Source organism: Rhipicephalus microplus, unplaced genomic scaffold, assembly GCF_043290135.1.
Source record: "Rhipicephalus microplus isolate Deutch F79 unplaced genomic scaffold, USDA_Rmic scaffold_15, whole genome shotgun sequence".
In the NCBI taxonomy this organism is placed as follows: Eukaryota; Metazoa; Arthropoda; class Arachnida; order Ixodida; family Ixodidae; genus Rhipicephalus; species Rhipicephalus microplus.
The window spans coordinates 1537075-1558684 of NW_027464588.1; the positions used below are offsets into that span (position 1 = coordinate 1537075).

Sequence of the window (21610 nt, forward strand, 5' to 3'; positions counted from 1 at the left end):
TGAAATCAGCGCCACAGCCACAGCCTTTGTAGCGCTGACGTACGTAAATTTCGAAATTTCATTGCTATTCGGCCGTGTCTACAGCGGTTAGACGAGCCAAGGCTTTAATAAGAGAGAGAGAGAGAGAGAGAGAGAGAGAACTTATTCAGAGAAAGGCAAATGGGTCCACCATGAGCTTCACTCTGTTCTGGACTGCTACTCTACAGTAGAAAAGGGTTACAGGGAAGCGAAAGAGTGATAAATGGCGACTGAAATCTATAGAGACATAAAAATGTGGTCTTTTAAAAGACGTGCCCCCAGTCCAGTGACTTTCAGGTATGCTACGACGGCTCCTATTGTTATATTTGTGCTGCTGGCGTCGGGCCTAATATCAACGTAACACTGCCCAAAGCCGCAGTCTACTCCCTACAGGCGCTATAGTGGAAACTTACCTCTCCTCTGCAAAGTCTTTGCGGCCCTGCTTTCAAATTGGTGAGTGTCATTGCCAAAAAAAAAGAATCGATATTGAACGAGAAGTTTTGAAGCATTCAAAAGAAAAAACAGGGACAATGTGTCATGTGTAAATTATCCCTCAGTTCTCTTAATACATATAACGGATTCCCGTTTCTAGAAAGCGGCAGTGCGTAGCGATGATATTTGGGCGTTTCATGGAACTCCCCAGTTAGTACCATCTTGGCAGGCTTGTTGGCGTTGTATTGTTTGATGTCCAACTGTAAAATGGCCCAGATAACCTATTCACGCATGCTCCACAGGTCCACATGTGCTAGGAGGCTTTCTACAATAAACAATGTGTTTGACGTCCAGTGCTCGTTCTGCGTGATTGTTCTCCTTTAAACATCAAATAAACAAAACGTTTATTTGATGTTCTGCGCAAGAAAATCGGTAAATGGTAATCTGCAGGCGCTGCGTTGGAGTGGTTCGAGCGTGCAGCGGAGGCGAATGAGCGCATCAAGTCACATCAAACCTGAGAGATGAGTGCTATCTGGCAGTTAGCTTGGAAAACGAAGCACCCGGCGTGCGTGCCCGTCTCGGAGGTGATAACGTGTAGAACGCAAAGCGATGGGTAGGTGCCACCACCGTGTCGTCGTAGCAAAGCGTTGGAAGCACTTGCTTTTTCGTGCAAGCGTTGCATGGTCAGCGCAGCGTGATAAACACAGCGGTCCTTAAAATTACTTATACATGGCTTTTTCAGTAAAAATACACAAATACGGAATATTTACGTGTTGTTATGGTGCCTCAGATATGCACAGTAATTGCTTTTTAATGGAAAATCTCACAAGTATGAACGCTGAATCCTGAGAAATATTGGTGGGTGCTGCGGATGAGGTCGGCCGCTTGGGGTATCGTCTGGTGCTTCTTGAGGTACCGTTAAGGACAGACAAACAGACAAATGCACAGACAGGCCAACCTAAACTTTTGCGTCGAAGGTCCCCCCAAAACACTATCGTCTTTAAAAAACAAACAGAATAATCGTATTTGAATGACACGCACATCACGCCGAGAATAAGGTCCCATAGATTAAAATCAAGGGACCTTAACCGAGAAAACACGGCGGTGGCGGCGGCACACCGACGTGTCGAAGCGCACTAATATACCGTCGTCTCGCCGCTCCACAGCGGCTCCGCTGAGAGGCGCCCTACAAGAAATGAGTGCGCAGCCACTCACCAGGCCCCATATGGAATTTTAGTTAGACAGTGGAAGTTATTGGGTGTCGGATGAGGAACGTATTGCCACAAAAATTTTTCGACTCAGTTCATTACGAGTGGAGAAAACAGGATTTTTGAGGCGGCGCGAAACGAGGTTGAGAAGATGCGGCTCGAGACCCTCGCCGCTCCTCCGCGTAGGCTTCGCAAGCCAAACCTCTTCCCCACCCTCTCCGGCATCCGACAAAGTAATGACGTTCGCATGACGTGCCCACACAAGCCCAGCCCCCGTGCACGCGAGCAGCGTTGCTTTGTTGACCAGCATTATTTTGTGGTCTTCTGCCTGTTTCTGTGGGATTGTTTGGAAACGCTGGCTTAGACGCGGTAGAGTAGATGAGCATATTGAGTGCGCGAACACGTAGGAGCGTTCCACGGCGGTCGTCTGCTCAATCAACACCACCTAGACTATTCACAAGGCCCGTTCATACCCCTCTCTCCAGACGGCATACGTCACACGCTAGTTGTCCGATGTTATGACTGGCACAGCAAGGAGGTGGCTTGCAAGGGACGCTCATCGGGGTAACGGTCAAACGCTGTCCGCATCCTGCAGGAACGCGGGAGGCGTCTGTGTGCGCCGTAGGAAATGCACATCAGCGTCGCTGGGACACACAGTCGGCGTCTAGCACGTGCACGGACGGCTATAAAAGGAGCGTGTCGGGAGTGCGCTGTGCTCTCTCTCTGGACTTCGCTGGCCCGCTCGTCTGGGCCCTTGTGATGGGAAGGCGCGGCTGTACGCTCTCGTTGCAATGTACTTCTCTTGCAAATATGTAAATTAAACGCATCTTCTACTTGTTCGGGAGACGCGTCGCAAGAGTCGTCCTTCGCCGGATTCTGGGTGGCAGCCTCAACCCCTCCTCGGACATATCACCGACTGTCCAGTGGCCAAGGACGCGTCGCTCAGGTGGTGGTGTTGATCACCCCGCGCACTTTTTTACCCCGAACGGCGGACAAGCCACGACAGGTTTGCCTTTCATCGCTACCTGCTTCGCTGGTTAGACTGCGTTAGGCTTGGTGCTGCATCGCACTGCTCTGAGTCTTCGTCCGTTCCCACGTGTCCTATTTTATTGGTGTTGTATTTGTGAGTATGTGATTACACATCGATCAGTGCGACATGGGACGTTGTTGTGTTCCCGGTTGCCGCGGCAATTATGACAGTGGTCCCAAAGTGCGTGTTTTCGCATTCCCCATGGATGAAGCTCGGAAGAAGTCTTGGATAAAAGCCACTCCGCGAAAGGATTTCACACCAAGCATAAACTGCTGAAGTTTGTTGTCTTACCGGCTCTATCGCATTACTGGCGTTCTGGCTCTGTTACTGTTGAACGGAGCGAGTATCGTGAGTGGTGATGGTAGTTTTGTCGCGCTTCAGGTAAGGCAGTGCGGTAAAATAGAACAGAAATACTCAGGCTCGTGTCAAAGTTCCCATTAGCCCGTTTCGTATGAAAGTAATGAAGTCACTGTTATGCTTGGCGCAGGTCCTTGAACTCCACTTCCTCGAGCGGAGTTCACAAAGCTGTCACATTTCGACGCAGCGTCGGGAAGGACATTGACAGTCGACAGCGATAGGGTGCGCCTAGTGTCAGATGCTATACCATCGGTGTTTCCGAACTGTCCGTCCTACCTGAGCACGAATCGCAATCGTCGAGAATCTCCTGTCTCGAAACGAGCTCGAATGAAAGACGAGGCCTTGAGCAAAGCGATTAAGGACTCTATATGCACAAAAAAAAGCGAAGAGGAGAGAAATGATGTGTCCTCTTTCGAACACTTAAGTGGCGAGCTTTCTGCTGTATGCAGTAATGATTTCTGGACCATCAGGGCCAACGATCGTTGTGTGATGTTTCTCCGCATCGAAGATCATCCTTCACCGCACGTGAGGTTTTCCGTCACTGTGCTTGCTCATCTCTCACTTGCAGTCTCAGCAGGTATGATCAAGCTGGTTTCATTACCTTGCGGAGGCGCCGTTCCAGACGCAGTGCGCGACATCCGGACGTTGTCCTCACTGCTCCATCAGCTGAAAAACCACATTACTGAGACGCCTGAAGTTGCAAGTCCGTCGAAAACAGCATCAGTGTTGCAGCATATGGGCTCCTTATTGAATGAACGGTCCCAAGACAGTGACACGACCGAAGGACACAGTGCTTTGTTTCGTTTGCTAAATGAGCAAATAGCTCTCGCACTCGCTGCCCCCATTCGTCGCTACAGTGCTGAACATTAGGGTTTTTAGCATCCTGCACTCCATATCTCCGCACGCCTATAACTTTGCCAGATCAGCGTCGACGTTGACTTTGCCCCATCCTTCAACCCTGCGCCGCGTTTGTTCCAAGTATGGAGGTGATCCACTGAAGGAGTAAAACGAAGCGAACTTCCTCTCCTACATTCGAGAAAGAGTGAAGTGCATGCAGCTGCAAGAAAAGACGGTGACGCTAATGGTTGATGAAATTCATATCAAGCCATACTTCGATTATAAAGGGGGCAGCATAGTTGGATCTGCAGCCAATTCTCAAGAGGCAGCCACAACCGCTCATGTTTTCATGCTTCAGTCGCTCTTGTCGTCAAACAAAGATGTGCTTCACATTCTTCCTGTTGCTAAAATGACCGCCGAAATTCTACATGAGTTCTGCAAGAAAGTAATTTTAGAAGTGGAATCTATGGGCCTCAGGGTCATTGCTGTAATTACCGACAACAATTCCCTCAACCGGAAAATGATGTCATTTTTCTCAGAGAAACAGGAAGTAAGCATTGTGTATCCTCATCCAGCCGACAACAATCGGCCTCTGTTTTATGTCGTAGACCCTGTGCACATACTGAAATGCATCAGGAACAACTGGAAGAATCAAAAAAACGAAGGAATATGCTTTTACTTTCCTGAAGTGAGCCTGTCAGGAATATTGCCCGACGGGTCTCCCAGAATGAAAGCAGCATCATTTGAAGCCGTACGGCAGCTGTATGCACTGGAGCAGACATCGCTTCTCAAGCTTGGCTACAAGCTAAATTCCAAGGCAATCAATCCAACACCTGTGGAGAGACAAAATGTAAAGTTGGTGTTAACTCTCATTAATCCGTTTGTATCAAGCGCACTTGAGACGCGTGGCGATGCCCTTGAAACCACATGTGCTAGTACAACAGCTCTCTTTATAAACATCATGTCGACGTGGTGGAAAATCGTCAACGTGAAGGCCCCTTCGAAAGGTCGCCGACTGAACGACACCCTTCAAAATCCAGTGAATTTTACGGTGGATCAACAGCTGGTTTTCTTTAGTGGCATGGTAGACTGGCTGGATGCTTGGAGCAGCGTCAACATGAGCCGTGGCTGCTTGACAAGAGAAACTCAGTCTGCGTTGAGCCTCACTTGCTACTCCCTTGTTGAGCTGTCGCGGTACTGTTTAGAAGAACTGAAGTTCAAGTATGTCTTGCTGGGAAAATTTCAAACTGACACTCTTGAAGATCGCCTCGGTCGCTACCGTCAGCTTGCTGGTGCACAATATGATGTTTCCATGAGGCAGCTTCTGGAGTCTGAAAAGAAAATTCGTCTGCAAAAGCTGCTGATGCTTCCGCAGCCAGACATCAGCAGCGAAAGTGACACAGAAGTATCGCAACATAACTTCTCTGTTCACATCTCAAATGATGAAATTTCCAACCCAAAGCATGACATGGAGGTCGTTGCTTATATCGCTGGATATTATGCTCATTCAGCTCTGAAGAAGCTGTCATGTGCATTTTGCAGCAGCGTGCTCGTCCTGGAGAGCAGGAACATAGATGTGGAAGGTAACACAATGATTGACATTTTGTCAAGAGGAAGCTTAAAGTTTCCGCAGCCATGTACTGTGCACATGGTGCTGGTGACAACGTTTGTTGTCGAAAAGCTCACCAAGAGAGAAAATGCAAAGGCGTTCCTCGCGTCGAAGAACCAACGTGGCATTGTAAGCTCCGTTACCACATCACTGCTAGGAGATGTTGAGCTAGAGACTTGTGAAAATCGCCATACCTCTAAGACTATCGTGCGGCATGTAGTGCGTGTTGCAGCAAATGTCGCTCTGAACAACTTTTGTAGACTTCGAAATGACACCATCCAGAGCACCGCAGAAAAAAAGGCAGCTGACCGAAAATTCAAAACCTTGAACAAGAAATGAGGTAGGATGGTTTTAGCCTTTCGTCCTAATAAAATCACTTCTACAAATGCATTTCTGACTATTACAGTTTGATCACTAAAGTGTAAAGGCAGGCGTAAACAAATGCAGACCGCGCAGGAACAAAAAAAGAACAAAAAAAGAAACACCGGCTTTCAATAAGTGCCCACAGCAGATATAACGAGAACGAGTGGCGACGACGGCCGGGATGCAGGTGGGCAACTAGCGTGACGTCACGCTCTCCCTGGAGGGGCCTTGTCAATAGTCTAGGTGGTGTTGGCTCAATGCGCTGACAACAGGGTCCCGAACGCATGCGAAACGCTGGCAAATTAGCCCCGCATGTCTTAGCACTTCACGGGAAAAAATCTAAGAAAAACGCGCACAATTTTTCATTGCGTCTCATTATTTCAAGTTTTATTATTCTCTTAAAGCAACAAATACATAAAGTACGCATGTTGAGGTAAATAATTTTTGCCATGTCACGTGGTATACTGTTTACAACGTCAGAGCAGAGTCGTCTACGTAGAGGACCAACGTTACCGCATTGCCGTGTACGTAGGGCCATTCCTACGACCACGTGATTCATGCCCTCATTCTCTACGCGTGCGCTAGTAAAGGGGAGGGGGAGCAGCTTTCATCTTGAAATTTGACCCATTTCCGCGGCGCGTAGCGTTGCAAAGTTTGGCAGACGTGATCATGAATGCCTCGATTACGCATTGCGTTTGTCAGCTGAAATTCGGCAAACCTGGTGAGTGGCCCTTTAAAAGAAGTTCAACAACCTAAGGGGGAGGGGGGCCCCTATAGGAGCACGTCAACGTGTTTACATCGGATGGGACCAAACAACCTTGCGAGAACTTGCTCCGAACGATGTTTATGTCAACTGCCGTAACACGATGAAAGTCTATTAGGTACAGCCACAACTTGCGCACATGCCGCACACCAAGTTTGGGAATCTGCCTATCAAGATTATACTCATGGAAGAAAAACCGTACATGCCTATTGCATTGACGCTTTTGTGAACGAAGCAGTGCGAACTTTTACGAACTCGTGAATCGCTTGGTGCTCGTGTGCCGCACTTACTGACATGCTTTGGCCGCAAACAACACACACACACAAAGTAAAGAAACACTCAACGACAAGCACAAGCAGTCGTTGAGTGTTTCTTTACTTTGTGGGTGTTTTTTGTGGCCAAAGCAAATCAGTAAGCAAGTACCGACTAGGACAACAATCAGTATTGCCGCACTTCTTCAGTTTTCAGAGTTGTGGAGATGTCATACAAATATTTTTAATGCGAAGCATTTCCGAGCGAACTTCGGTGACTTTGAGCGTATCTATCTATCTATCTATCTATCTATCTATCTATCTATCTATCTATCTATCTATCTATCTATCTATCTATCTATCTATTTATCTATCTATCTATCTAGCCACCTGGAACTTTTAGCTCTTCTGGTCATTTCAATAATGGTATCGACACTAACCTTCGTCTGACATAACATGACTGTATGAAGAACATGCTTGACTAGTCATAACATGGATGTCATGAATGTTGTCACTTAGATTTCATGGTCATGCAGCTCTTGCAGTGGTTTCGTTCACATGACATGTTGCAAAACTGGTATGGTATAGCATGATTTCATGGCGAACACAAACCACAGACCCTAACATGAAAATCATTACATGCGTGTCATGTAATGACTACATACCAAGCTCACGATGCGCCTGCGAGCGTTTCGCTAGCGTCACATAAACCAAATTTGGTATTACGGTACGTGAATAGACGACCCAGGTATGTGATGGGTGCAAACATGATAATCATGAGGTGCGTGTCATGTAACAACATGACTACATGCTACACTCATGTAGGTTTCCAAAACTTCACATGTACCAAACTCGGTATTACGCGACGAGAACGGACGACATAGTTAACTGACACATACAAACACGATAATCACGACATGCGAGTCATGTAACAGCATGACTACCTCCCACACTCATGATGCGCTCACGTCCGTTTCTCTAGCTTCACATGCACCAAATTCGGTATTGACGCGAACGCATGACATATGTAAATGACACGTCGAAACATGATAATCATGAAATGAGTCATGTAACAACAAGACTACATGCCACACTCATGAAGTGCTCGCGGCAGTTTCGATAGCTTCACATGTACCAAACTCGCTATTACGTCACGTGAATGGATGGTGAAGGTATGTGACAGGTGCAAACATGGTAATCATGAGATGTGTGTCATGTAAGAACATGACTATGTGGCACACTCAAGGCGCCAAAACACTTCGACGTGACCCGGCGCGCATGTGCGCCGGCGTTCGTTGGATCTCGTCACGCTGGTGATGCCACGACACGCGCCGATCTGCATGGCATATACTCGCAGGCACATGCCGCGGTGAGTTGCTATGACGCATGCGCGTTTGAGCGTGCCCGGCGTCCCTCCGTCACGAAGCTAAGCAGACGCGGTGCTGTCTAGGTAACGTCGTCGGCGCAAAATGCAGCATGTCGCAATTCGAGCCGGTTGCCGCCGGACCTTGCCGACAGACGCTGGTCGCGCCTATAGTGTCAGACCATAGAGTGCACGCGTTTTGCTAACGTAGCGTCGCTGCGCCCAGCGTGGGCACGCGTCAACGTTACGTGCGCTCGCTGCCGTTTCGCTAGATTCACATATACCACGTTTGGTATTAGGGTACGTGAATGGACGACGAAGGTTGTGACACGTTCAAAATCATGATATTTGTGTCATGTAAAACATTAGGGAGTTTTAGAATACCGTTTGCAAGCACTGCGGGTATTGTGGGTGAAGCGGGCGCCATTTAAGTTTTAGAATAGCGTTTGCCTTATGCGATCCGTAACGCACAATCGCAGCGTCAACGTACCCTCGAAACCAGCGCTTGTAGGCCACATACGGGCCGCCATCACCGCACGCAATTTACGATTTTCTGCGTGTGGCACGGAGGAAGGAAAGGTAAGGAGAGGCCCTGACGTCACTCGTTGTGAAGCCGCGATGAAGCCGGAAGTCGGCCATATTGACTAGGCAAATTCTCCTCTCTTGTTTACATATGAATGCGAAGCAGAAGGCGCGACTCCCTCTCCGGCTCGGAAAGCACGTGGGCTGCGCAGCGCGTGTGTCGTGACGATCCGGAACTAATGGAACTGGGCTCATCACTCTGAGCCAGCGGGACACCTTCAGCGAAATCGCTTCATCCGAGTAATAACAGGGAGTAACAGCTCGCCGACAACGAAGCAACTACGAGAGAACGCGCGCTAGATGCACTGACAACGGCGAGTGCTTTCACGTCATTAATTCAGCAACTGTACAGACAACACGATCGGTCGTGCGCCTTCTACGGTTGCATTCCGCCACGCGGCCGACGCAGCATCCTGCCACTGTGTCCGTGTTCCGCGTGAAAATCACCGGCGTCAGCATTCTGCGACCGTGGTGACTGAGCACGCTGCTAGTGACAGTTGAACGTGGTTGCTGTTACGTTGAGGTTACATGCAATGCTGGTGGAGAGTGTACCAAGCGGAACAGAAAGGGTGTTTTAATACGCACGTGCAAGTTATTACTGTACACACACAACACGAAACTACGTATGTGCACATGGTCCTCACGGCGTCTTGCTGGGCTCAACAGCGCCGTCCGTCGTTACAAGCAGGAGCACTGCTCAACCGTCACTGACCTGCAAGGCGTTCGTCGTCATTCAGCTTCGTCATGGTGCCCAACGCAATTTCGCTGAACACTAACTGCTTCATCCGCGTCATCCGCCGCACGACACATGGATATGCACTTGTTCTACGCACTGTTGAAACCCTGTGATGGACAAAGGGATTTGTAAACGTTCTAAGAGTAATGTAACAGCCAGGAGAACACTGCGTAACCAATAACGCGGCGCAGAGCACAGATATTGTTCGCCACGGCTCAGCACGAGACCTGGGGAGGCACACATTCCGCCGCCAGACGCGGCCGCTCACTGCTAGACCAGCTCCACTGCGCAACACGTAACCATAGCAACGCCGCCATTGTGCCTAGTGAATATGGCCGCCATGATGTCATTTCCGCCACACTTTTTACGCCCTGCGCCGGCTGGGCATGCCCTCTCCTTACCTTTTTCCTTCCTCCGTGGCGTGTGGTCCGCGAACGCGAACGCCGACTCGCATTATGACGCATGCGCAGTTGCAGCGAGCGCACCGCTAGGGCTCGCGGTGCGCTAATCTAAAACTCCGCTCATAGCGTGCTCGCGGCCATTTCGCTAGCCGCACATATACTAAACTCGATATCAGGTGACGTGAATAGATGACGAAGGTAAATTACACGTCCAAAGTGATAAGCATGACATGAAAGTCACGTACGGCCTCACTTACCTGCGCCTCATATTGTTGTGCTGGTTTTAAAGTAAAGTTTCATATCAAGCTTCCTCATTCGTGCTTCGCATATAGGCGATTCCCACTGTACGTGGAGTCCGCCAATTTTTAAAGCATGCAATGTATGCGATCATGGTCATTGGATAGCATGATCGGCATTTCTTGTCAAGGACTTTGAAGTCATGGCTTTTCTGTTGGTTGTTCCTCAAAGTGTCGGCGCTGCTTTTACATCCAAGCATGAACCACCAACTCGCCCAACTTTCGCTTTTAGTGCTACTCACCATGGGGCCAGGAAACGGACATTAGTTCAACTTGTGTTTACAGAACTGTTTTTATATGTCTTCCGATAATGCGTATTTTTTCGACGTCGTTTCCGAGATAGAAAGGTGCCACTGAAGCTGCTGCATAAAGCACTTTTTTGTAAAAAAAAAGTAGGAGTTGCACGCCAGGATATGGGACAAGCGAACACCAGGCATATAGTACTTTTTTCTTTCTTTTTATTCTTCATTTCCTTCTATTTCGCTCTCCTTTATTCTTTTTTTTTCACTGTGAATCTGATGACGATGAATAATTATGGCTGAAGCAGGTATGCGCCATAGTTAACAGGTCATCAAGAGCAAACTTTTGTAGTGGTTTGGACTACTGAACGACCCAATCATTACGTAGTTTGCATTGTGTGACGCCTTGTTTTTAAGGGTGTTTGAAGCACAGGCACGGCTCGGCAGTAAAATCTTTCGGTGTAACTTCTTCAAGTAACCGGCCCCCCTGAAATAAGTTCCTGGATCTGCCACTGTTTTGTGCCCATACCTACTACTATAGATTGTTTATCACTAGGTCCAATCTTGTGCTTTGCCGAGACTATTGAAGCAATAACTTAAGCTTTATTTGAAAGCGTAATTTTTTAAATAGAAAATAAAACAAATAGAGACTACATAGTGAAAGTACAAAAACTCGGGTTAAAAGCTGCCGTTGTCGCGTGTTAGCTACGCACGTGTAATCGTTTCCGAATTCGCTAGGTTTCGACAATTTCTCTGGGCGTATCTACTACTTCCGCCAATGCAGAAATGTTAGTCTTCACAAAATCACGCCAACGTACACAAATTGCATAGTAATTTGACCCCCCCCCCCACCGAAAAAAAAAAACAGAAATAATCACAGATGGCAAACACGAACGCTGGTCGTGGAGATTTGGACTTCAGTGTTTCAGCACAAAAGCAAGATACGAGTTGTAGTCACGTTGTACTCGGGTATGAAGTAGGCCGCGATATAAATCACACGGCAGAGCAAAGATTTGTGCTCTAAATACCCCGATTAGGAACGTCTTTTATAGTGGAGCACACAGTTCATATTTCGTTCATATTTAACAGCAGAACTGTAAATTGCACTCTCCTTGGTTTCTCGGCGTCCATTCATGTCCACGTCAGCTCCTTCAAGACGTTCAATTGTTGTTATAAGGTCACGTATCGCTAAAAGGGGCCCTGAAGCACTGTTTCAAGTATACCCATAGAATGACTTCACTGGAAGACTTTGTTGCCTTACGAACTCAACGCCAGAAAATATTTAGGAATCCGTCCAGTACGAGTGGAGTTACAAAGATTTATCCCACGCTGTGAATGCATTCTCTTTTCTCTCGTCCCGGCGAAAGTGCTGGAAGCTGAGTAGAGAGGGATGGCGGGGGTCAGGAAAATACGTCACTCGCGCCTCGTGACCTCCACCACTGTTTTTCTTTTTCGAATGCACAGCTTTTTCAGAATGATCGCGCGCGCACGCACAGACAAGTCGCGACCTCCGGCGGTGATCTCTGTACTTACCAATCGCACAATGTTCAAATCAGCCAATGGCTGATAGATGGGCTTGCTACGAGAGATTTTGGAGCGTCTCCTGTCACTTCTCGAGAGAAGAGAAAGCAATTCTTAGCTGACTTTGATCATTTATTGTGAATTTCAGGCTGCGTGCTGCGCTATAATTTTTGACTCGCGTGGTGTCGGGAGCCTCTACTGCCGATCGGCAGCGTTTTCTGACCATGATCGAAAAGTGTTGCAGGGCCCCTTTAAATTGGTGACGTTATCACTACGTATTCAAGGTATCATACGGTGACATCTCTGATACGTCACACCTTCTGAAGACGTCATCAATCGACGTCGTTAATCAGTCAAAGCTGTGCCGATTTCGCTGACAGTGCAAGATCTCAAGAGGTGCTGAAAACTTCATGCAGTGGAGCAGTACGCCTTTCGCAGGCGTTTCGTCACATCAGTCGAGTATAGGAGCCAGCTCAGCGCCATCGCGCGGGCAAGTAAGAGTCCACCGCGCACTTCGAGTATGCCTCAAGCATAGCCTCCTATATTTTTTTGTGCCCGCGCATTAGCGCTAAATACATACGCGCCATCCGTCCCTTATAGTTTTGGCGCTCGCCGCCAGATGCCGCACCAATCCCATAATAACAGCAGACGACGCGGCCTATGCACGCTTGCGTTTATGACGGTCTAGAAACCGTCTACATTGCATTGGATTATGCGTATACGTTAAGAAGTGCGCACACACCAAATTTTTAACACAAGCACTGTATGCAGAATGCAATGTGAGCTTTGTTATTTGATTTCGCGCTCAAAGCTTGAGCACTTTTCGAGACAATGGTTTGACATGAAAATCTTTTGCCAAGTCGTGTTTGTCAGTCACACTCGTCGCGAAGTTCAGAAAAAGTGGGCGGAGAAACTTCACGAGCACAACCTCCAAAAGTTTTTTATGATGTCCCGGGGTCGAGCACTTGAGTTTGTCACGTTTCTGTAGTATTTGCGCGGCGTTGTCAACGGCAGCCTTCAGTGGCTGATTCATCTTTCTCGCTCTTGCGAGGAAAACTTCCGCGTAATTCTTTAGAGAATTTAGAACCATTACGAGCTCAGTTGACGGATACAGGAGTACACCTGGGTGGATATCTCCACATTCAATCAGAACATGCTCCGCCGTTTCCTTATCTTTCCCGCAGCATGTGCATTGTTCTTCTTCTTTACTGAATCTTGCTTTATAACTACGCGTTCTAAGGCAACCCGATCTCGCTTCAAACAGTAAAGCGCTTCCCCTTGAATTATCGTAAAATGCCTCCCTCCTTATTTCATTTTTGCCCTTTCGGTAGTTACTCAAAGCCGGTTTTTTCTCCATAGCTGCCATCCATTCTCTCGTTGTGCGCCTCGGCGCTCCGCCAGGAGCGCTCGCATCCCATAATAGCTCGGGGGACGGCGCTGAGGGACCGACCGCTCGGGCACAAAGTTATAGAGGAGGCTATGCCTCAAGAGAAGTGCCTTTACGAAGAACCACCTCGTAGTGGGGTGACAGTGTCGTTAGACGTCATAAATAGTGCAAGGGTGATTATGTGTAGACCAAGCTGTCCAATTTAACTGCTTTAACAAATATTCTAGCTCGAAACTTATCAGCGTACCATGGTACACTTGTTGCGACGATAGTTGCAGGCCATACATAGTACGAGGATGCATTTTTCACGGACGTTTTTGCCTGCTTTCTGTACCAAGGGCCGAGAATACCGGACCTATGAATGGGCAAGAACCAATCGCACGGGAAAAAAAAAGTCTTGAAAGAAAACTACAATAGCAAGTGCTCGTGAATAATTATTTTTAGGATATCAGTACGATTTGTTGAGTCTTTTAAAATGACATTTAAAAGGCGTCTCCACACGCAACTTTTTTCGGTTTAGCAGCTGCCTTCCTCACATTCACAAACATGTGACATTATTCTTCAGTACAGTCTTATTAATGCATACTACACGCAGCAGGAGTTACTTTTTGGCTTTATTTACAGCAAGAAGCGCGACGCTGCCCTGTCACAAAGCCGCCTCAATCCGCGATGGATGGCTTCCGAGTTGCGCGCCATGTTCGAGCTGCCAAGGCAGAGTCTCATCGCCTTTCTTTCTCGGTGGTGCCCGCGGCCTCCTTGGAATCACTCGAACCGGCCAGGTAGCGGTGTGCGGCGGCGCCTTTGGCCGAGATCCTCTCGCGAGGGCTGTAGATGAGCATCTTTAGAAGCAGATCTACCGCTTCGCAGTCAGCCTCTGGAAGCAGCTCGGCCACGATGTTCTTTCTCCACATCGGAAAGGTCGGGTTATAGTTTGGCAGCTGCGTCACTTCTGGCCACATGCCCACCGTCGGCGTACCCAGGACGCGAAAGATTTGGAACAGTTGGTCGATCTCCGATTCCCCGCGAAAGAGAGTTTTCCCGGTGAGCAGCTCGAAGAAGATGCACCCGATACTCCACACGTCAACCGGAGTCGAGTAGTGACTCTCCCCCAGGAGAATCTCCGGCGCCCGGTACCACAGGGTGAGCACCTCGTGGGTGTAGGCGCGCACGGGCAGCGTGAAGGCACGGCACAAGCCGAAGTCGGCCACCTTGAGACCGCCCTTGTCGTCGATAAGCACGTTGGCTGGCTTTAGGTCGCGGTGCAGAACTCGCCTTTTGTGGCAGAAGAGGATGGCGTCTACCAGCTGACCGAGGTACTTCTTGACAATGGCGCCATCCACGGTTTTGTTCTTGGGCTGAGCATCCAAGAACTTCTTAAGGTCCATGGTCATGTGCTCGAAGACCAAGTATATAGAGTTGGACGGTGAAATGACGACTTCTATGAGTCGCACGATGTTCTTGTGCTTTAGCTCCTTGAGGAGGCTCACCTCTCGTATAGTCGTCATCGGCACGCCTTCCTCTGCGCAATCGACTCGAATCTTTTTGATGGCCACGATCTGGTTGGTCCCCTTGCACTTTGCCTTGTAAACGACACCGTACGTGCCTTCTCCAATCTTCTCTATCGTGACGTAGTTCTTCATCCTGTCTTCGCTAGTACCGGATGCCATCTCTGCAGACACTGTGACGGTACGCGCAGATCCTCGATCTAGCGAGCAGTAAGCGGCCGCCGAGAACCGTTGGAACAATACCGGTACGCGTGGCAGCTCGTGACGTCTGACCGCGCGCTTTGCCTGCTCGCGAAGGGACGCGTTTTTCCTCTTTCTTTTATCGGTGTTCCTTCCACGTGTATGTTGCGAACCATTGCCTAAATTTTAGTTTAGTTTTCTATAGGGTTGTAGTACGGACTTCAAGAAAACCAGCGTGCGAAAAGTGGGGACAGGGGCAAGAAGAAAAAGATGACGAATATGAAGATGGTGAAAGTATGGTTTGAGGCCAATGTTACAATACTTTTATTACTTAGCGGCACTTAATTAGGTTGCTGCAACAAGGATATATGCTCTATTGTGTTTGACTTCATCAAAGGAACAAAAATATTACCATGTTAGTATGTCCTTACTTTTTTCAGATTAATAAATAACTCGTAGTTATTTCTATCAAGAAACTAAGATGGTTTGCCGATTCCTCTGTAAGCATTTTGTTTACTTGAAGTTTTATTTTTAAAAGAACTATTGCAGATTGGTTTTAGTTTCGTTATTTTAAGCATCCTGCCGTTTGGTTCTTGGCCAATCCCCCTTTGTGGGTGAGTGCCATTCTTAAGGGGTCGTCATCATCACCATCATGACATTTACCAGGCTCATTTTATAGCAAACGTCCCTTTATTACGCAGATTTTCTCCGTGTCGTTGGCAAACGTTATTATAACAGACTGCTTCTTTGTGTGTTCTCTCTTATGTGCACCTAATTTGTCAAGTGCCTACGTCATTACATTTTTTAGAAACATATGCAGATATACTCCTAAAAGAAAAAAAATTATATTATTACAAGGCTATAATTTCAAGTCCCTGTCATCATTATTCTTATCAGAGAAAAAGATTTTTAGTAGCCCCATTACAGAAGCAAGGAATACAAGTAAATCTACCTTGGCAGAACTTGATTTGGTTACTGCCACAGGAATATATGCTCCCTTTTGTTTGATTACATCAGCAAAACTACAACATTACCGTGTTAGTGAAGCCTAACCTTTTCAGATCTGTAGTTTATAATTCGTAGCTATGTCTGTCAAAAACAAGAGATGGTTTGCCCGCTTGCTCAGCAGACTTTTTTGTTTATTGGTAGTATTATTTCAAAACTACTTTTTCAGATTGGCTTTAATTTCATTTTAGTTTGATTTAAGTATCCTGCCGCCCGGTTCTTGGCCCATCCCCCTCTGTGGGTGAGTGCCTTCCATCAGAGGTCATCAATTCGTTCTTTGGAAGACGTTTTTTTTTTTTTAAAAAAGCCGGGAAGAGGTCGAAGACGAGGGCCACGCAGGACCGCCGTCCACTACCACCCCGACTGACAATATGACGCGAGTGATGGACGCGAGTGTTGAAGTCTTGAAAAGCCTGCAATGCAAGTCGCAACGCATTCGGCCGGACCAGGCAGGCAATTGGACGTTTCACTACGATAATGTGCCAGCCGACAGTGCCTTCGTCGTCACCGACTAGTAGGCAGGAAGGGGTGCCACCTACGATATCCAAAGCCCGCATACAGCGTGGACTTGGTTACCCTCAACAGTTAGAACGCAGACCTCAGGTGCCCTCTTCTGTGTTGAACAGCGTCGCCGTCACCGTCAGTGGCGTAAACGATACACATAAAGAAATAAAAGGGGTGAAATGGCCTGGATATAAATGGATTCGAAACTGGGCCCCTCTACATGGCATTCGAGTATGAAATCACAGAGCCACGCTGTTGCTTGAAATTCGTTCGCGAAAAGACACCGGCATCATGACGGGCACGGAATCAGATCAACCTGTAGTAATATGTCCTTAAAGAAGAGTAAAATTACAACCAGTACCAGCACATTGCGAATCGTGCAACCAGTGTGTGGTTCGAAACTTCTCGGCCGCTGCAAAGAGGTCAGCCATAATTCTTCATTGTCGTCAGTCGCATCCAGCGTCGACAAAGTGCGCATATTGCCGTACAGATGTGTAGCCAGTGCTGCCCAAGTTCCAAAGTTATAAATTATGACGCAGCATATAGCTTGCGAAAAGCCAAACTTCAAACACAGATGACCTTGTCCTAACATAAAGCCGCGCTTAGAATTCGGATTAGGCAGTAGCTTAAACGTGTTTTTTTTTCTACGCCTCAAAACACTTTTTTTTAAATCAAGCATTCTGGGACAGTGGATGGACTCAAAGTAGCTCGAAGTGCAGCATTCAAAGCCATTCCAGTAAGTACTACCGGAACGCATTTGGTAGCCAAATCTATCCCTGTAACCGACGTAATCGACGCAAAAGGAGACTGTTTTGAAGATTGGTAAATACTGGTAACAAGCAATTCAGTGAATAATTTTAGTGACATTGCTAACATAACTTTCAGAACAGACCATGTACGCGTAATAATAATAAATCACAATTTTTTTTTCAACAATCATAGGTTATGAGAAACAAAGAAACATAGAGATCAAAAACAGATAGGTTAACCACGGCGACTAGCAAGTAGGCTGCTTTTTATAGTAATTTGGGCAACCGCAGAGAAACCAAGCAGACGAGGAAATAAATGAAAATTCGCCCGCGCTCTATTAGTCCTTCGTTCACCGGTCGTGGCACAATACTTGGGACGCAAAAGCATCTACTCAAGGAGAGATGCCAAGAGAATAAACACGGAGAGGCTACCAGTAATGGGCTCTTGGGGTATAGGTCTTGCACGCATATGTAACGAAGCGTCCATCTACAATACCATACAAGGACATGCAAGGCCAGCGAACTTTCGCGGCTTAAAGAACTCTGGAAGAAAACAGAGACTCAAACTGCTAATGTAGTTAACTCATGCACTGGCAGGTGTCCCGGATTCAGGTGTGCGTCCTTTCACTAGGCTAGAGAAAGCCACTTCATCGGGATATTCTAATGCTTGCTTCCACTTCGTTCTTGACAGCGTTCCTGACGAACATTACTCCAGCGAATAATACCTAAGCACTCTTGCATAGTAAGTAAACAGCAAAAGGCAATGGTGACAAAAAATATCAGTCTAACAGCGGCAAGAACGTACACAACTTTCATAAGGTTGTCATTTTTTTTTCGTCAGTGATTGCACCAACGAGTCACAACTGAATCCTATACCAAGAAGCGCTTGCCAACTTAAGTTGGTGAGTCCTGTAATGCACAAACCAACGTCCACACCATAGAGTATTGTAATCACTCTTGAATGTGTTTGTGATCGTATAAAACAAGTTTTGTATGCAAAAAATGAACTGAATTTCGTTAAACAATAGCTTATGCAATAATTTATTTATAAGTAATTATTACTGTCTGGACTATCCAATTCTGATTGGACTCACTAAAGCATATCAGAAATGTTCTTGTAGTCTGTACGCTAACAGATAAGTTAAAAATAGTTTATTATTTCCGACAAATATTTTTTCATGTATTTTTTTTTCCTTCACACTGTTTTTTTTTTCACACTCAGCGAGCAATTTTAGGCGAAACTTGTAAGCGTGCTTGCAAATTCAGTGGCTTTGAGGAGCTTGATTCGCATCCCATTTGAAATGCGGGAATTCTTTCAAAAATAATGTCAGCAATGCTTTTTTCTGGCAGCTAAGTTGCCAAAAACATATTTTTTCACTAACTCGAGAGCGAGAAAAAAAACCCATAAAGATAAAGTATGAACAACGGCACACAAAAGAGGTTGCACAAACAAGCACCGACTAGCAGCTAAATTTTTCTGTAATAGGAAAAGGAAATATACACGAAGAAACATGGGAAAGAAATTTAAAGGAAGACAAGATTTTTTTTAGGAATGTTTACACGTACATAAAGACTGCTCTTCTTTTCTATGCAGTTTTTACACTGAAAAAGACGTATGGAAAAGCAGCAGTTGCAAGTGAACCACCTATGTAAGTGCAACAACGTCGGAGCGAATGGGAAATCCCCGCGAATACAAATCGGATAACCATAATTTCTTCGGACGCAAGCTTGTCATACGTGTTTGCGCACAAAACGTACGAACAGTCTGTGCGCTTAGTATGTTCGTGCAGCGTGCACGGACTGTACAGCAGAGATAGGCGCACGCCAATGCCCCGACAGGCATGACAGCATGCAGTCACACGTCGATTCCCGGTGACGAAAGCTCTAAGAAAATAAGCCTACGCCTGTTTCAATAACTGCCTGCCGCCGTTTCGTGCATGTTTGCCTCCGTGAGTGACAGCTGGCCAACTGCAGCAGCCGCTTCTTGGGCGAAAGCTGCGGCAAAGACAGCGCGCGTGGAACACGCCGCGATGGATTGACGTTTCTGGCGCAAAATACGGCCCCGTCCGAGTTCAAAAAAGAAACTTCAATCGCGGCTGAAATTGAATGGGAAGTCGTGCAGTCGCGATTGAATGTTGTTTGGCTCCGCCGGGCTTATGGCGGGCGTCCCGAACTGCGGTGCTTCGGGACGGCATCAGCGAAACAAGAACGCGTTCAAAAAAATACTGTTCGCAAACACAGCGACAAGAAATTAGGTCGCAGTACTTGTTGCTGGGCCAGTGCATGCAACGGACCCGCCACGGTTATGGTGCGTGACAGCTGACGCGGAGGTCACGGGATCGAATCCCAGCCACGATGGCCGAATTTCTGACAAAGGCGAAAATGCTTGAAGCCCGTGTGCTTAGATTCAGCCTTAGGTGCACGTTTAAGAGCCCCAGTAGGCGGAATTTTCCAGAGCGCTCCAGTACGGCGCCACTTAAAAATAAATTGTGCTTTTGAGACGTTAAACCACGAGAAATGTTTATTAGCTTATAACACAGTGTTTTGTTAATAAATGCGAAGCATTTCTTTGAGTATATTACATGACCTTTGAACTGTAATCTCTATCTATCTATCTATCTATCTATCTATCTATCTATCTATCTATCTATCTATCTATCTATCTATCTCGCAGGCGCCACCTTGGAGGTCAATATGTTATAAATGTTACACACTACAATGGCTACAAGGAACGAACGGGTGCCGCTATAAAGAGCTCGCCCCTAAAAGCGTACTTTCATGGCTTATTCCAACGCTTGAGAGAGCTAATCGCTTTTTATGGGTAAGCTGCTTCAAAACATCACTGGTGAAGCGGCGTCGAAGACAGGTTTTTGCATTTCCCAGCTGCGGCTGATCGGCGACGGTTTTCATCAACAGAAAACTGAAGAAAAAAATGAAAAAGACCAGGCCCATCTTTCTTGCACCTTCGCGTGCAAATCACCGTGAAAGTTTGCGGTGCAACACTCTTTCTTCTTTGCACGGCCACAAACAGCGCATTCGACAGCGAAAACACAGCAGAAACTGCGGTGGGTGCCGCGGCTGTTGCCTACCAAGCGAAACCAAACGCCCGACAACGACGCCACCACAATTTCGTGACGTGTTTCCGGTCATTTTTTGTCTATATTCGTGAAATAAACTGCGTAACTTCATTTCTCGTATGTTTGAAGAGAACGGCGAGTGTTTACACAGTTTGATAATACCAGAGAACGCCTATCTCGCACCCAGGCGCCCATAGGGTTCCGGTGGCGTACTCTCACACCCAGACGCCATTTTGCTCTGGACTGCAAAGGCGTGTATGTATTGCGCCAGGTTAAGATGGCAGACGGCTGCTCTGAGACTTTATTTCCGAAAAGCTTCTGTTCACTCTACTGCCGATTACTATGGAAGCCGTTTCGACACCACTACGCCGTGTTTGAATGCGAAAATAATCAGCGCAAGAGGAAGTTAATACTGAGCGCTGCCCGTGAAGACCACAACACGATGCGAAAACTGCACGGGTGCGGTATTTCGAGATTGCATATACTTCCATCCACAATGACAAAGGCCGAGCTTCGCAGCCAACGGATAATTTTAATTAACGGCGAAAATATATATATGAACTCAGTAAGAGTGCGCTAGTAAATACATTTATTGCATGTACTCAAGTGGGACGCGAACTGTTTCCCTTTAAATCAGTAATTTCCGTGCAGTATGCCTGTAGTATGCGGCACCAAACCATCCCCGTACTGATTCCCAGGCAGCATGCCAATACTATAGTAGGAGACATTATGACTCACCCGTGCGTGCACACTGTGCGCATATTCAGTACAAATGTAACAGCGCACTCCCGCGATGCAAAGAAACGCGAACAGCGGAAAGTGTGGCTTTTGACTCAGCCGAACTGCGACGGTCCTTGACTGTCAATTATCGAATTCGCGTGTCCAGCCGGTGCCACTATAAAATCTTGCTCTGGCTGGCACTTTTTACCACGTGTGTTCTAAGTGCCAGGTATAACTGGCAAACCACAAGCACATGCGGCGCATGAGCACAAGCCGGAGCAGGATTCTGGGGACGCCTACTCAAAATACAAGTTTTGCCGAGAGACTGTCAAGACATGTCAAAGTATGAATGGCTGAAAAGCCACACCTTCCCCACACCTGCTGAAGCTGCTTCCGCAATCGGTAACACACGTGCTGTAGACATTCCACAGTGTCAATGAAGGTCTTTTAGACGTTTCACACACAAAAAAACACCCC

The 21610-nt window shown here is 47.1% G+C and overlaps 1 protein-coding gene and 1 pseudogene across 1 annotated transcript in view; one reads left to right on the forward strand and one right to left on the reverse strand.

The window, feature by feature from the left end:
* The window catches only part of LOC119174269 (uncharacterized), a 237661-nt gene that overhangs the window by 136448 nt on the left and 79603 nt on the right, over positions 1 to 21610 (forward strand). The gene's annotated exons all lie outside the window — the stretch shown is intronic.
* Positions 14010 to 15033, reverse strand: LOC142784582 (cyclin-dependent kinase 1 pseudogene; annotated as a pseudogene).